Here is a 12,745-nt window from a genome sequence, read left to right on the forward strand (position 1 = left end):
CCTGTTTTCCTCCAAGAGTCCATCTATCAGCTCCTCCGGCACGTTGTGGCCCATCAATAGTCCCTGTCGGATCTGTGCGATTTTCTTCTCTGGGCTTGGCGATACACTCCTGGCGGGTGACAGTGGACTCGGGATCTGTGTGGGAGACTTCAATAAGCAACTTTGGCCCTGTTCGGCTGCTTCCTTATTCTTACCGTGTATAGTAAGGTCTTGGACTGCCGCAATCAGATTGTTACTCACTACTCTCCTGAAGGAATCGGTGCCGATCTTCGTGCTCTTTAGAAGTTGCGTGGCAATCGCAAGGTTCAGTTCCACGTCGCTAGGTGGGATGGCTGTGCCCCTCTGTACAACCTCACGAGCTCGCAGTGCTAAATCACCCTTGGAGTAGTTCCTGGCCAACCACTTTGCCAAGGCGTCGCCTTCCAAAACTCGCATTGGACCGAGACCTTTCCTCCGCTGGTGGACTCCTACTGCAGTTACGATGTATTTGGTGCTCCTCTCGTGCACTTTGCATTGGTCCAGATATTGCTGCATTTTGCGGGCATCCGTCCGACGAGGTACTATACCTTGGTGTTTATGGGGCACTTGGCATCCGAGGACATCCAAGGAAAGCTGCTGAGTGCACTCGAGCCTTTTCCCCTTAAGAAAATTCTTCAGATTTCAATGGATGGTTCCAATGGTAACCTGAAGTTACTCGATAATTTCCAAGAGCACCTGCATCAAGCATACCAAGTTCAATGTCTGGACATTGGGACTTGTGGCCTCCACACCATGCACAGTGCCTACAGGGCAGGTGTTACAGCAAGTAAGTGGGGACTTGACTGTCTGCTCTCCAGTCTGAGCACGCTTACCAGTCAGCAGACTTTTCTCCTGAACTTTGCTGCCCACCAGTGGTTGGAGAATGTCCTTGCGATAGAGAGAGCCTTGCTATTGTGGTGTGATATTAAGAACTTTATTGCAGCTGCAAGGAAGAAGGAAGTAAGCCTCCCAAAATGTGGATCAATTCACAACTTGTGTGAGTTTGCCAGCGATGTCTTACTGCTAGGAAAGCTTCAGAAAGCTACTGACAAAGTTTCTGAAGTGCTCGGTCTTGTTTTCAGCAAGAGGAGTCACTGGCCTGCTGATGAAGAAGGGCGAACGTGTATAGCCTTGACCGCCAAAGAGGATTCCATATACTGCTTTCTGCTCGTACATCACTTGCGCTTTGCTGTTAGCAAAAATTCTGCTCTCATGGACCGAGCCAGGCCACTTCTCACGACGTCGAAAAATTGAAGCTTGGGCCCTGCCACCTATAAAAGCAAAAGAATGATTTCAGACAGTGGCATGTGGGTTGACATAAACCGTATGTGTTCAGATGCTATGTACGGTCCACACACTTGTCTGGAGCACAGAAACAGCTGGGCCTTCCCTGCATTTGTGGCATTTGGTACCCATGGCCATTTGCAGGGATGGGAATGGCCAAGAGCATTTTGTAGCATGCCTTGTAGCAGGAAAATTTTCCTTTTGTAGCAAGCGTCACCCATTTTGTAGCAAGTGACAGCATCTCAAAGAAAAGCTAAGAAGACAAATTTGTAGCTTTTTATTTGTAACAGCATCTCTTGTAAGTATCACAAATAACAATTCAGCAGATCAAAATTATTTGAGCTTGAAAAGTAACCAGTCACAAAAGACAAGGGACAAGAGGAGTGCTCACGCCACAACGACTGCACTGTCAACTGAGATTTATTAGACAAAACATAGTCCCAGCAAGGCCAGGAGAACATGCGCAACAGCCACATCACAATTCACAGCGCATAGGGCACACAAGATACACATCTACTGTGACCGGCCTAAAAAAGCGAGTCTCTTGTGTTTTGTGACTAGGTTTTTTTTCAAGTTACTTTGCACCAACTGGCCCGCATTTCAACCCTTCTGCAAATTATTTGAAAATGACTAAGTTCCCATGACACTTAAAGAAAACAGGTATGATTTTTCATGGTATCAGGATTATTGCAGCGACTCCCACATGACAAACTACATAAGTAAAAGAAGCCAGAAAGGAAACTACTGAATAGCAAAACATGATTTTAGCAGCACAACTGTTAAAAACTGCTCTGCCATCTGCAACAGAAACAGCACAAATGCAACACATAATAAACAAAAGCCAACCAGGTCAAATAAGAATTCACATTGAAAACAAAACTGCTTGCCAGCAAAACAACTATTACAAAACATTGTGCAGCAGAAATTTTAGGTAAACTAGATAACATAATAAAAGATCATACCGAAAAATGTATACCCGCTGATCTGCAGAGCATAAATAAATGTAATAGAGTACAGAAACACACAAAATATATACTGGCTACCAGCGGTTATCATTAGCATGGTAATTTTACCACAAGACAAACAAATATATGACTTCCCCAGCAACACAAACTGAGACCGAAGCACTCAAATTATTAAAATGATAAGTGTAAACAAAAGCAGCCACAAAACTAAAACTACATTTGAAAAAGAAAGGAACTGACCATGTGGCTTACAGTAAGCATGTATGACAATCCTTCACACAAAAATCAAGGGAAATGACAGCGAATCAGGCATGTGCTTTCAAAATACCGATTTCAAATTGGACAGCCCTATGTTCCTTTCCTTGGACCCTTATTAAAGGCAGCGAGATGACAGACACTATCACTCATTTGTTCTCTAGCTTGGCTCAATATTGCCTGGCCACTCGCAATGTCACTGAAGTTCTTCAGCTTCATGCCCCGCTGAATCAACAATTCAGCATTTCTGAACATGCGCTGTGCTTCATCCACCTTCTGTTTTGCTTGTGCTTTAGACAAGCTGGCAGTTGTTAGCACTGGATCCACACCTTGACGTAGCCTTTTCGATTCCTCTTGCTCACAGGCAATGCGCTCTGCATATCGTTTTGATGTTCCTCTAACGGCCCTAATGACGTCTGGACCAAATGAAAGCTGGCATGGGTCACTGTTGTACCTTTTGGCAAATGACATTATGTGGCGAATACCATTCACGCTTGCCAGACAAAGGTTCGACCTATCATTCAAAACTCTTCTATTCTGGCTGAAGCCTCGCTCAATGTCAGCATTCCCATGCGGAAGCGAAAGAAGTGCCTTGACAAGCTTAGTCAAAAGCGGATATTTTCTCTCACCTTGAGCACTCTTGATGATAAATATATTATGCAAGTATTTGTCAAGTGGCACATCAGGGCCTACATTCAGCACTTCAGAGCTTAAGAGTGTCACCTCATCAAGGAGAGATGAAACTTGGCTAGGTTTTATTATCACTTGAGGTGCACATTTTGCAAGATATCTGAATGGTTCCGCTGAAGACTCCAGGGAGAGGGTGTTTGGTTGCAAGCAGCTGAGATGCTGAAGTGTCAAATTCTGAAGAGGGAGCCATGTGAGAAGGTACTTTGAGCATGCTATGTAAAACGACCTTGCTCCTAGTCTAAATTCAGCTTTCTCTGAAGCAGACCAAGATTTCATAGCTTCCTCAGTATCTGCACTAACTACTATGCTTTCCTTCCAATTCTGCGAACTTTCGACATAAATCGAAGCAAGCTCATGTCCTTGTTTCAACATGAACATCTGAGGCCTCAGAAATCTGCCCAAAATCTTCTTCAACATCACCATCATTTCATCATAAAGAACATGCACCAAAGGTTCACTCTTCTGAAACAGCATAAGAAATCCCACAACTAGGTCACCTGCATTCTTCACAAACAGAGCCTTTGCATACACAGTTTTGTCATTCAGGTTTCTGTTTAGTCTCGCCCTCACACTACCTGCAGCACGCACTCGTGTCTGGGCATCTAGGATGCTCTTCAGGACAGGAGACTGCTCGACTAGTCTTTCCACGGCTGGTACAAGAGACAACCAGCGACAGTTGACATGACGCAAAAACACAGTTTCAGGCAATCCAAGAACCGCTTGCTTTTCTTTGAGCTGGGCAGTTTGCGCCGAAGATGTCTTGAAAAAGTAATACACATCACTGACGACAGTTTCAACTTCGCTACGAAATGAATCAAGAGCACATGAAAAAGCGTTGTGCCCACTGTGCAACGAGCACTCTCCGATTTCCATTAAGGGGCCATTTTCCTGGATCAATTTCTTCTTTAAACACTTCATTACATTTGGACCATCGCTGAAAAATGAAAAAAAAAACCCTGCTCGAGGAATATTTTGAGTGGCTTCATTTACACATTTCAAAAGGATATTAGCCGTTGCCCTCCCCAAACGAAACGATTCCAGGTGCTGAACCACTACTGCTTTTTCAGCATTAGAAAAGTAGCGCACCAGGACATCGAACTGCTGGCATCGCTATTCTGGCAGTGGTGTTTCATCTACACTGATACTGTAAAACAGTTCATCATGCACATGTCCCTTAAAATAAGGCCCAAGCCCTTGTAACACGACGTACGACACTTTTTTCCTGCTACAGGAGAAATCTTCAGGCACCTTCGAGTCGGGAAACATCAAGCGATGAAGGGGTGTAACCGTATCAGGCCATGAGTACGGGAGACCTTTTATTGTCAGTGCCAAAACAAAAAAGTGCTTCGCTGGCTGTGACACGGTCTGCATGGGTCATCACGCCTGTCGCTGATGAAATATCCAACGCTGCTTGAACAGCAGCTGGCCTCTTCAGCCTCCCGTCAGGGTCCCGAAGCTTACTGGTCAGCTCCAAGTGCTTTTTACTCTGTGAATGCCGTTCCACTGTTGTGACACCATGCTGTGAGCAGTTGATTGGTTACAAATAATGCAGTAAGCATTTTCTTCCAAAAAGCCTGGTCTCCACCACACCTCGAAGCAATCCCCGTTGCTGTCGACATATTTCAATAGGTCAGTGTTAAACTTGCTGTTGCGTCCTGCAAACGACAAATAATAATGTTAGTTTGATGAAACAGAAAGCTGTTAGACAAGCAATACGATCCTGTAAATCAGAGAATAATAATTCTAGAGAGCTCAACCATACTCTAAAGAAAAAAATAAAAGCCGAGGAAACACAATGGTTCTTTTCCCGCAATAGTCATGTTATTACAATTCTTCGCTTCATCCACAAGTGGCAGTACAGGTTATAAGAACACGTTCGTCAATACAGAATCGAATATTAAAAATTATAACCGACACACATTAAAGAGCAGAGTTTGTTTGTTAACAAGACGTCCCTGATATGCAGGGTTTCACGTTTACATCACTTGCTGGTCTGTCCTTCGTTTTGTTATCCAGTGATTAGAAGTTTAACAAGAGGAGATTATAGCTTGTTGAACAAGTTTAATGGCTGCAAGAGTAGCTTTTTACTTTCATCTGCTATGTTGCTTAGCACAGTTCAGGGCTTTCACTGCACCTAAGCTGCACATACTGGCACTCTTTCTTGCACTATTTTGCTGAAGAAAAGTATGGCTAAACTTTAACTTGAACACGTAAAAACAAAAGAACATTTTGAGATAAATGGAGTTCCAGAATAAGCAAAGTGCCAAAATTTGGAGCGTAAAAATTGCAAATTCAAAATACTGAAGGCTTCTGTCTAGATGTTTGGCAGAGAAACTTGAACACGTAAAAACAAAACATTTTGAGATAAATGGAGTTCCAGAATAAGCAAAGTGCCAAAATTTGGAGCGTAAAAATTGCAAATTCTAAATACTGAAGGCTTCTGTCTAGATGTTTGGCAGAGCAAAGTCCATTACACAAACCGAACGTGTAATTATAATAAAAGCAGTACCACTTTGCGAAAAACCAGCTCAAGAAACATCACCGACAAAGAGCGCACCTGCTTTGAGCGCGCGATCGCGCTAACCGGGCCTCGGCCGCCGCGGAAGGGCGGAGGCTTTCTTCCGCGTATCCCCTACCCGCCCGTTCATTGTTGCCCTAAAAAACAACCTCCTTGTTTTCCCTTGCGTGTTTCTGAAAGCTTCCGCCGTCTATTAGCCAAGCCTGCCATGCTTCGAGAACAGGAACAGAGGTGACATGTGACGGCCGTTCATGCAGTGCCAAAATCGTACGAACGTCGTGGGCGTGCTAGAAGAGGCTTGCTTGTTGTTTCATCGTATAGCTAGCGGGCCACAAAATGCCGCATTCCGTGGCCCTTTCTTTGAGTTTCGACTCGAAAGTTTCTTGATTACGGGAGCGACGACACGGGCACGAGTGTCCGTCGCGCGTTTTCGCCATTCTAGTAGGCAGAGGCCAGCACTAGTGCCTGCACCCCGCCTGTAGGTTGCAAACCCTTTGCAAAGCACTCACGTTTATGGAGGCGCTCGTTGCTGTTTTACAGCTAGCCGACCCGCTGTGTATAAGTTGTAATAGTAACAAATACCACGCCAGTGTTGACGTCGGCCTACCTCTAACATGGATGCGTGTGCGAGGTGTGAGCGACGTCGCCGCATCTGCGGTGCAGGGAAGAATGCCAACATATTAAGTTAAACTGTCTGTTATCAGCGATATATTTGGTCAAAATGCAAATGTAATGTGCCTTTTATTACGAATGCCTTCTACACCCTACATCTGCAACGCAAGGGATCCATTTGTTGGGAATGATGCGCCAACCAATTTAGTGAGAAATGTCCGCCTCCAGATTGCTATACCAGGACATGTTGCTGCCGTGCCACTTATAATAATAACTTCTTTATTTCCATCAGTGATGGAGGAGACTGCGAGTAAAAGTCGCTTTAGAGGCAAGCGACTTGACTAAAGCCCGCAGCCTCCTTTACAAGGCAAACAGCGATTGAGCAGGAGATATACATAGCAATTGACCACATGTGAAATTTGCACAAAAAATAAACGCAAAAACACAAATTACCTGAAAAACGCTCTTCAATTATTTAAGAAAGATTGAGTGACAAAGTGCTGACGTAAAGCTCGTACATCAGTTATATAAATATCAAGACTTGATTTCAGAAACAAATTTAAAAGTGTTGGTAGTGTGTATATCTTTTGTGTAGAATAATTGGCACGCGGAGTGACTACCTTCCACTGTTCCGTACACCTTGTGATGTAACAATGTGTGTTCCTGGTGAGATTAGATAACTCATGAAGGAACTGTAAATTCTGTTTTATCTCCTGTTTGCAAGCTTGACTTAACTTCTAATGATAAAGGTTAAACACGGGTATTATATTTGCTTTCGGAAATAAGTCTTATGTGTGGGCATTGTAAGGCATGTTAAATAGTACTCGCAAAAACTTTTTCTGAAGTATATGTATCTTTTCTAGATTCGTATGTGATGTGGTACCCCACACGAGCAGACAGTAATAAAGTGTAGAGAAAAATAGGGTGTTATAAACAAGAACCTTGATTCTGTAAGGTAATAGTGGTCTCAGCCGCACCATCATGCCAACTACACGAGATAATTTGCCCAATATCGACTCTATGTGCATGTCCCAAAGCATATTCTGTGTGAAAATAACTCCAAGTATTTTGAAACTATCTACAATTTCTATGTTTACATCGTCATAGACCGCATTTAACTGTATTCGCAAACAATTTCGGTGCTTATAAAAAAAAGCGAAAAATTACGGCGTCATGCGCACGCGGTATATATGCTTATTTCAGAAGCCGCTACATTAAACTCCTTAGCATGAGTTCACTGTTCATATCCATGAAACTCTCGAGCTGCAAAGGCACTGCTTTGAGAACATATCTTCCTACCGCCCAAGTGATGTCAGGAAAACGCATTCCGTAGGCTCCATAGCCAGACAATCCGAAACTACCAGGCGACCTCGCATGTCGAGTGAATAAGGCATGCATAAATGGCCCGATTGCCGGCGAGTTATCCATTTCGAGCCGCAAGCCTGTTGTCATGGGCAGCCCAGACGTCACTGCAGTTTTATTTCAACCCTGGAGTTCACAGAACTGCGCATGGCAATACGAAATTTGTGAGCGACGTTACATGGCTGCCCTGCACGCCACGTTCTCCAGGGCTTTCGAAGTAATCAGTTATACTAGCTTAAGACGAACGCACAAAACTACGTGCCCTCTTTCATAAACAGTGATCAAACCGGGAATCAGCAGCACTCACCCCTACGGGCTCAAACTACGTAATCGTCGGTACTGCGACGAGCAGTCGTTGCCATTCGCTCAATTTGTGACTGTTAAGTCAGGTTCAGTTTCTAAATTTGAACCCCGCCACATTGACTCTGTGCAATGTGCAGAGAAATTCATTTGAATAAACTAAAAGGCACAAGAAAAGAGAAAAAGCTTACCTTTCCGTTTCGAGAGTGCCATCGTGACACCACCACGACGCCGCTGAAACCACGCCGTCAAGGCGAACGAGCGGCGGAAGCGTGCAAGAGCGCGTACCACAGCACTAGAAGCCAAGGCCACACAACTGGCCACACTGCACAAACCCGCCGGAACCACCCGGACGCGGTGGAAAGTGAGAAGCGTTCATCGGCTACACCAGTGACACCCTCGCTCAGTCACTCTGCCACCTTCCTCCATGCTCTCCCATCAGAAACGAAGACTGAGAACTGGACCGTATTGGATTTTACCGGCTACTCTCTCAGCCTTCAATGGCGGACAACAGTCGCGAGCATAGTTTCCGCGCAGGGCAATACCTTACGTTGGCGACAGCTCGTTTTGGCGCAGTTTCGCAAGAAAGCCCCTGTTTTGAGCAGCATGTAGCAGCTTTATCGAAATGGCGCAGACTGGCGCAATTGGCGCAGCATTCCCATCACTGCATTTGAAATGTGCATGTACTATGGATTGTGGTCGAAATATATAGAAATGTAATGCCACAAGTTAACAACAGTGATTTAACCTTACAACCTTCTTTTTTTGTGTGTTTTACTTCTGTGTCACCACCTGTGTGGTGCATGTACAGAAATAAAGAGAAATTATGCAGCCGAAACTGCACAGCAGTGGCCACAAACCAGCAGATGCTCTTCTGGACTTTTTTGCACGTTGACAAGAAACACTTCTGCATCATCTCCAACCTGGGCTTTTTATTGGAACATGGGTGCAATCGATGCATCCAGTAACACCGGGGACTCTTTTGGTGGCATGGAACCTCGTCATGACTGACCTCATTTCGGCGGCTTTTGGCACCTGGACATACTTCAGATAAAGACGTAAACAGATCAGCTGTGTCACCTACCAGATGCTTCGGCAGACAGAGGGCTGAAATATACACACAAGGTCACCTACAATAGTTTGCATCACACCAGTTCCATAAAAACGCAGCGTCATAAGTACCTCCAACAGAGCACGTAGCGGCACTCCTCTCTTGTCATTGTTTTAGTGCATTTGCAGGTTTGCCAGTGTCGCAGTAACTACTCGCTTTGAAAAACGATACCTGGCTTGAAATTCCCCTTCACTGTACTCCAGTGGGTTCTGCCTGTTAGTCAGATTCTGTACTGGAGTCAACGTCGGAGGCTTGCAAACACTGTGTTAGAGAAGACTGTGTGCGTGTCGCAGAAACTTTGCGTAGCTTTTGAAGCTATCATCTCCAGAGAGGTGTCGCATTGTCGTCATTCTTTACGCTTTGCTTCTCACAATATCGGTAAATATAGCACCAAAAAGCTATGCAGTCCACGGGACGATACCAGCCATTAGTGGTATATTGCGGATATCTTAGCTGCGCATGGCACTAGTTCCACAGCCGAGTGTAACAGCACATGCAAAACCATGCAAAGAAGCATGCTTTCAGGTAGAGCGAGGTTAGGAAGCATGAAGGTAACATGCCCTCTCCATAAGCGTGGGGAAGCACCAAGGAGGCCCTAACTTAGGGCCCCTTACCCCTCTATTCACAAACGGACCTTACACTTATCTTTTCTCTTTGTTCACTTAAGAAAGCCCTAGCGTGTTTCACAATCCAAACTTCTACTTAAACAGCCCTTTTGCGGCCCTAAATTAAGGATAAGTGGGCACTTTTCAAAGTAAGTTGGGAGCCACCCTAACGTCCTTATTATCACATCCAAGATGGCTACCCACTATGAAAGTTTCTCGGCACTCGTCGCCTTCACAAGAGAAATGGATAGCCATGAAGGCCGACCATATGTGAGAACATTCCGGCACATACGAGAAAGGCTTTGTTGTATTATGAATATGCATGCAAACTTTCTATGACGACAGATTCCTTGAAAAGAGTAAAGTCTTATAAATATAGATGGTTGGCCTGTCAGCATAGTGCTTCCTGTATGCACTGTAGCACTCTGCATTTTGGTCCACACAATTTATATATAGTGAAGCCAGTCAGCCCAAACTGGACTGTTCACTTTTTATTGAGCCGTCAATGTTGCACCTGTTTCTGCAGCAACTGCAATTTCAGCTTCAAAATTGCAGCTTTTGATTGTGCATTCTGCCACCTTCGAATGTTAATTGCCTTTTTCTCTTTCCTTTCTGCATGCATCATGTGCATACACTGCACGTGTTCGTATATTTTCCGTTGTTTTTCCTCGGCAATAGCTTGAAGGCACGCTTCCAGCTCTTCGTCAAGTGCTGTCCGGCGTTGACTGGCCCTTCTTTGAGGACCTGCATTGGTGCTTTGGGTAATGGAGTTCATTTTCTGACGTGCCCCTGGGGCCACAACAGAGCGTTGTGGAGTTCGGTGCCATGGTGGTGGTGGCAGTAAATTAGTCGACTCGGGGGAAATTATCTCAGTATCACCCTCACAGATGAAATCAAGCAGTTTGTCGACATCTGGAAAAGATTGTTTTGCCATGAGTATTTTCTGCGCTTTTTTAAATCTGAATTAAATCTGAACCACTGCAAAAGCACACCCGTATGTGATACCGTATTTATTTGCGTAATCCTCGCACTTCTCTGAAAAACAATGCAAAGTTTGGGGGTGCGATAATTATGCGGGGAAATTTTCAAGCAAATGTTTCAGAGCGTTAAATGCAAAGTTGAATGAGTGTGAGATTGGGATTGTCAGGTCCACTATTGTAAAGATAATGAAAACATTACTTTCGAGCTGCTAAACCACTTTATTTGCCGCGCGCAACCTCCCCGTCACTACTCGCATTGCGTCGTAGAGCGTCCTGCAGGCAGTTCTACTCTTAGAGTCCGTGTTGACACTGGAATCGGTGGTTGCTGCGGCATTGGTTTCTTCAGCTTCTGATGCTTCGTCATCATCTCACACCAGGTGGTCTTCAGTCGCATACAGGGCGTTCGAAATTCCCGTTTTTTTAACTCTTTCGGGACCGCGGAAAAAACAGGCAATTCTGATGGGTGTCAAATTATTTTTTATTAAAATACTCATTGCACTATATAGCTGTAATATATATCAAAATGTAGCCGATTAGATAGTTTTTCACGCCTAAAGAAAGATTAGACTTGAAAGTGATATATAGCGTTTAAAAAAAATCTCAAATTCATGATTTTCTGAGAGAAAACAAAAAAGTTCGAAAAGGCATAGATATACAAGTGAAAAAACACTAAAAAACAAAAAAAATTCAAGATATACAAAATGTGCTACATTGCCTTGTTTCTTGCTTGTGAAAATTTGGCACGCCTATCTATAACTGTCTTTTTTTCTGTGTGAACTCTGGTGCCAGTAGTCAGCACTCAGGCGACTCAGGTCCTACAGTTCTTGTGCCACTCGACGAAACAGTTCCGGGCAGTTGTAAAACACAAGTGAACTTGGCATGTGCTGCAAAAGACATTCGTTTTGAGCTCGATTTTCTTCTACTCATAGCACAGCTTGCAGTTTCTGCGTTTTGCCACTTTTTCCTGCTTGTGGAGCGCATGTTTTGCGAACGGGTGGTGGAGGTGCGTGTGCTTGCTTCGCACCGTCAAGATTCAGAAGCTGCTGAATGAGCTCTTCTCTAAAAGCTAGGTGGTGAAACCCGGCAGTGCGTGCCAGCTCAGAAATCTCTGGGTGCAATGTGTGGTGAGCTTGGAAGAGTATGAAACTGTTGACACATGCAATATTGACGCAGTGGAAGAGCAGAGTCTTCCACCACCGCACGCTTCTCATTAGAACATTATACAGTCAAACCCGGATATATCGAACTCGTAAAAAAACGGGAATCACTTCGATATATCGTGTAATTCGAAATACAACTTTTAACAAATTTGGCAATGTACAAACTGCACCTCAGTAAAAAGCATTCTTTATTTGATAAAAACATGTACGGTGGGACTATTAATGCGAGAAATAGTCGTTGATCTTCTTCTGCTTTTTGATTTTGAAAGCATTATTAAGCATGCACTTCTCAACGTTATCGAGCGACTGAGAACAGCTGAGCCCACAGCCTTCTATTGACTCACAGTGACGGCGAACAACGCTCAGCGCGTTAAGTGCGTCGGAACACGATGGCGGGTACGAACTCGTCGTATCCTGACAGTTACTGTCGCCGGCGGCATCCCTAGTGAGGTCGGCAATGATGTCTTCGTCAGCGAGCTCTCCGGTTGTCGGAACATCGTCGTCGACGGAGACGAAGTCTGTTGCTGCAGTCTCATCACAAACAGCACCCGGGAACTCGGCAAGCTGGCTAAACAACTCATCAAGTTCCTCCAGCGGTTCACCGCTATCCAGGGGTTCATGGTGATTGTTTGATGAGCTCGCGCCAGCCTCGCCGGAAGCAGAGAGTCCACAGTGACGGAAGCAGTTCTGAATTGTTTCTTGTTTGACGTCGTTCCATGACTCATTCAGCATGGTTATTGCTCTGAAGTCGTGTCTGTTCAGCATGAAAGCGAAATCCTTTGCTTTCTGTTCGATCATTGGGCCAGAAACGGGGATGTTTTGCGACCTAACGTCAACAAACCACTTATACACTGCAGCCTCTACGTCTTCAAATGCAGCCGTCCG

At 44.7% G+C, this 12,745-nt stretch overlaps 1 protein-coding gene across 4 annotated transcripts in view; it reads left to right on the plus strand.

Moving 5' to 3' along the window:
- The window catches only part of LOC144107788 (uncharacterized), a 123,339-nt gene that overhangs the window by 83,457 nt on the left and 27,137 nt on the right, over positions 1 to 12,745 (plus strand). The window contains exon 4 of one of the 4 annotated variants that reach the window (XR_013309382.1): positions 8,904 to 12,520. The exons of the other annotated variants lie outside the window; for them this stretch is intronic. The gene's annotated coding sequence lies outside the window, so the exon portion shown is untranslated. Of the gene's footprint in view, positions 1 to 8,903; positions 12,521 to 12,745 lie in introns of those variants that run through there. 4 annotated transcript variants of the gene reach the window in all.

This window comes from Amblyomma americanum, chromosome 10, assembly GCF_052857255.1.
Source record: "Amblyomma americanum isolate KBUSLIRL-KWMA chromosome 10, ASM5285725v1, whole genome shotgun sequence".
In the NCBI taxonomy this organism is placed as follows: domain Eukaryota; kingdom Metazoa; phylum Arthropoda; class Arachnida; order Ixodida; family Ixodidae; genus Amblyomma; species Amblyomma americanum.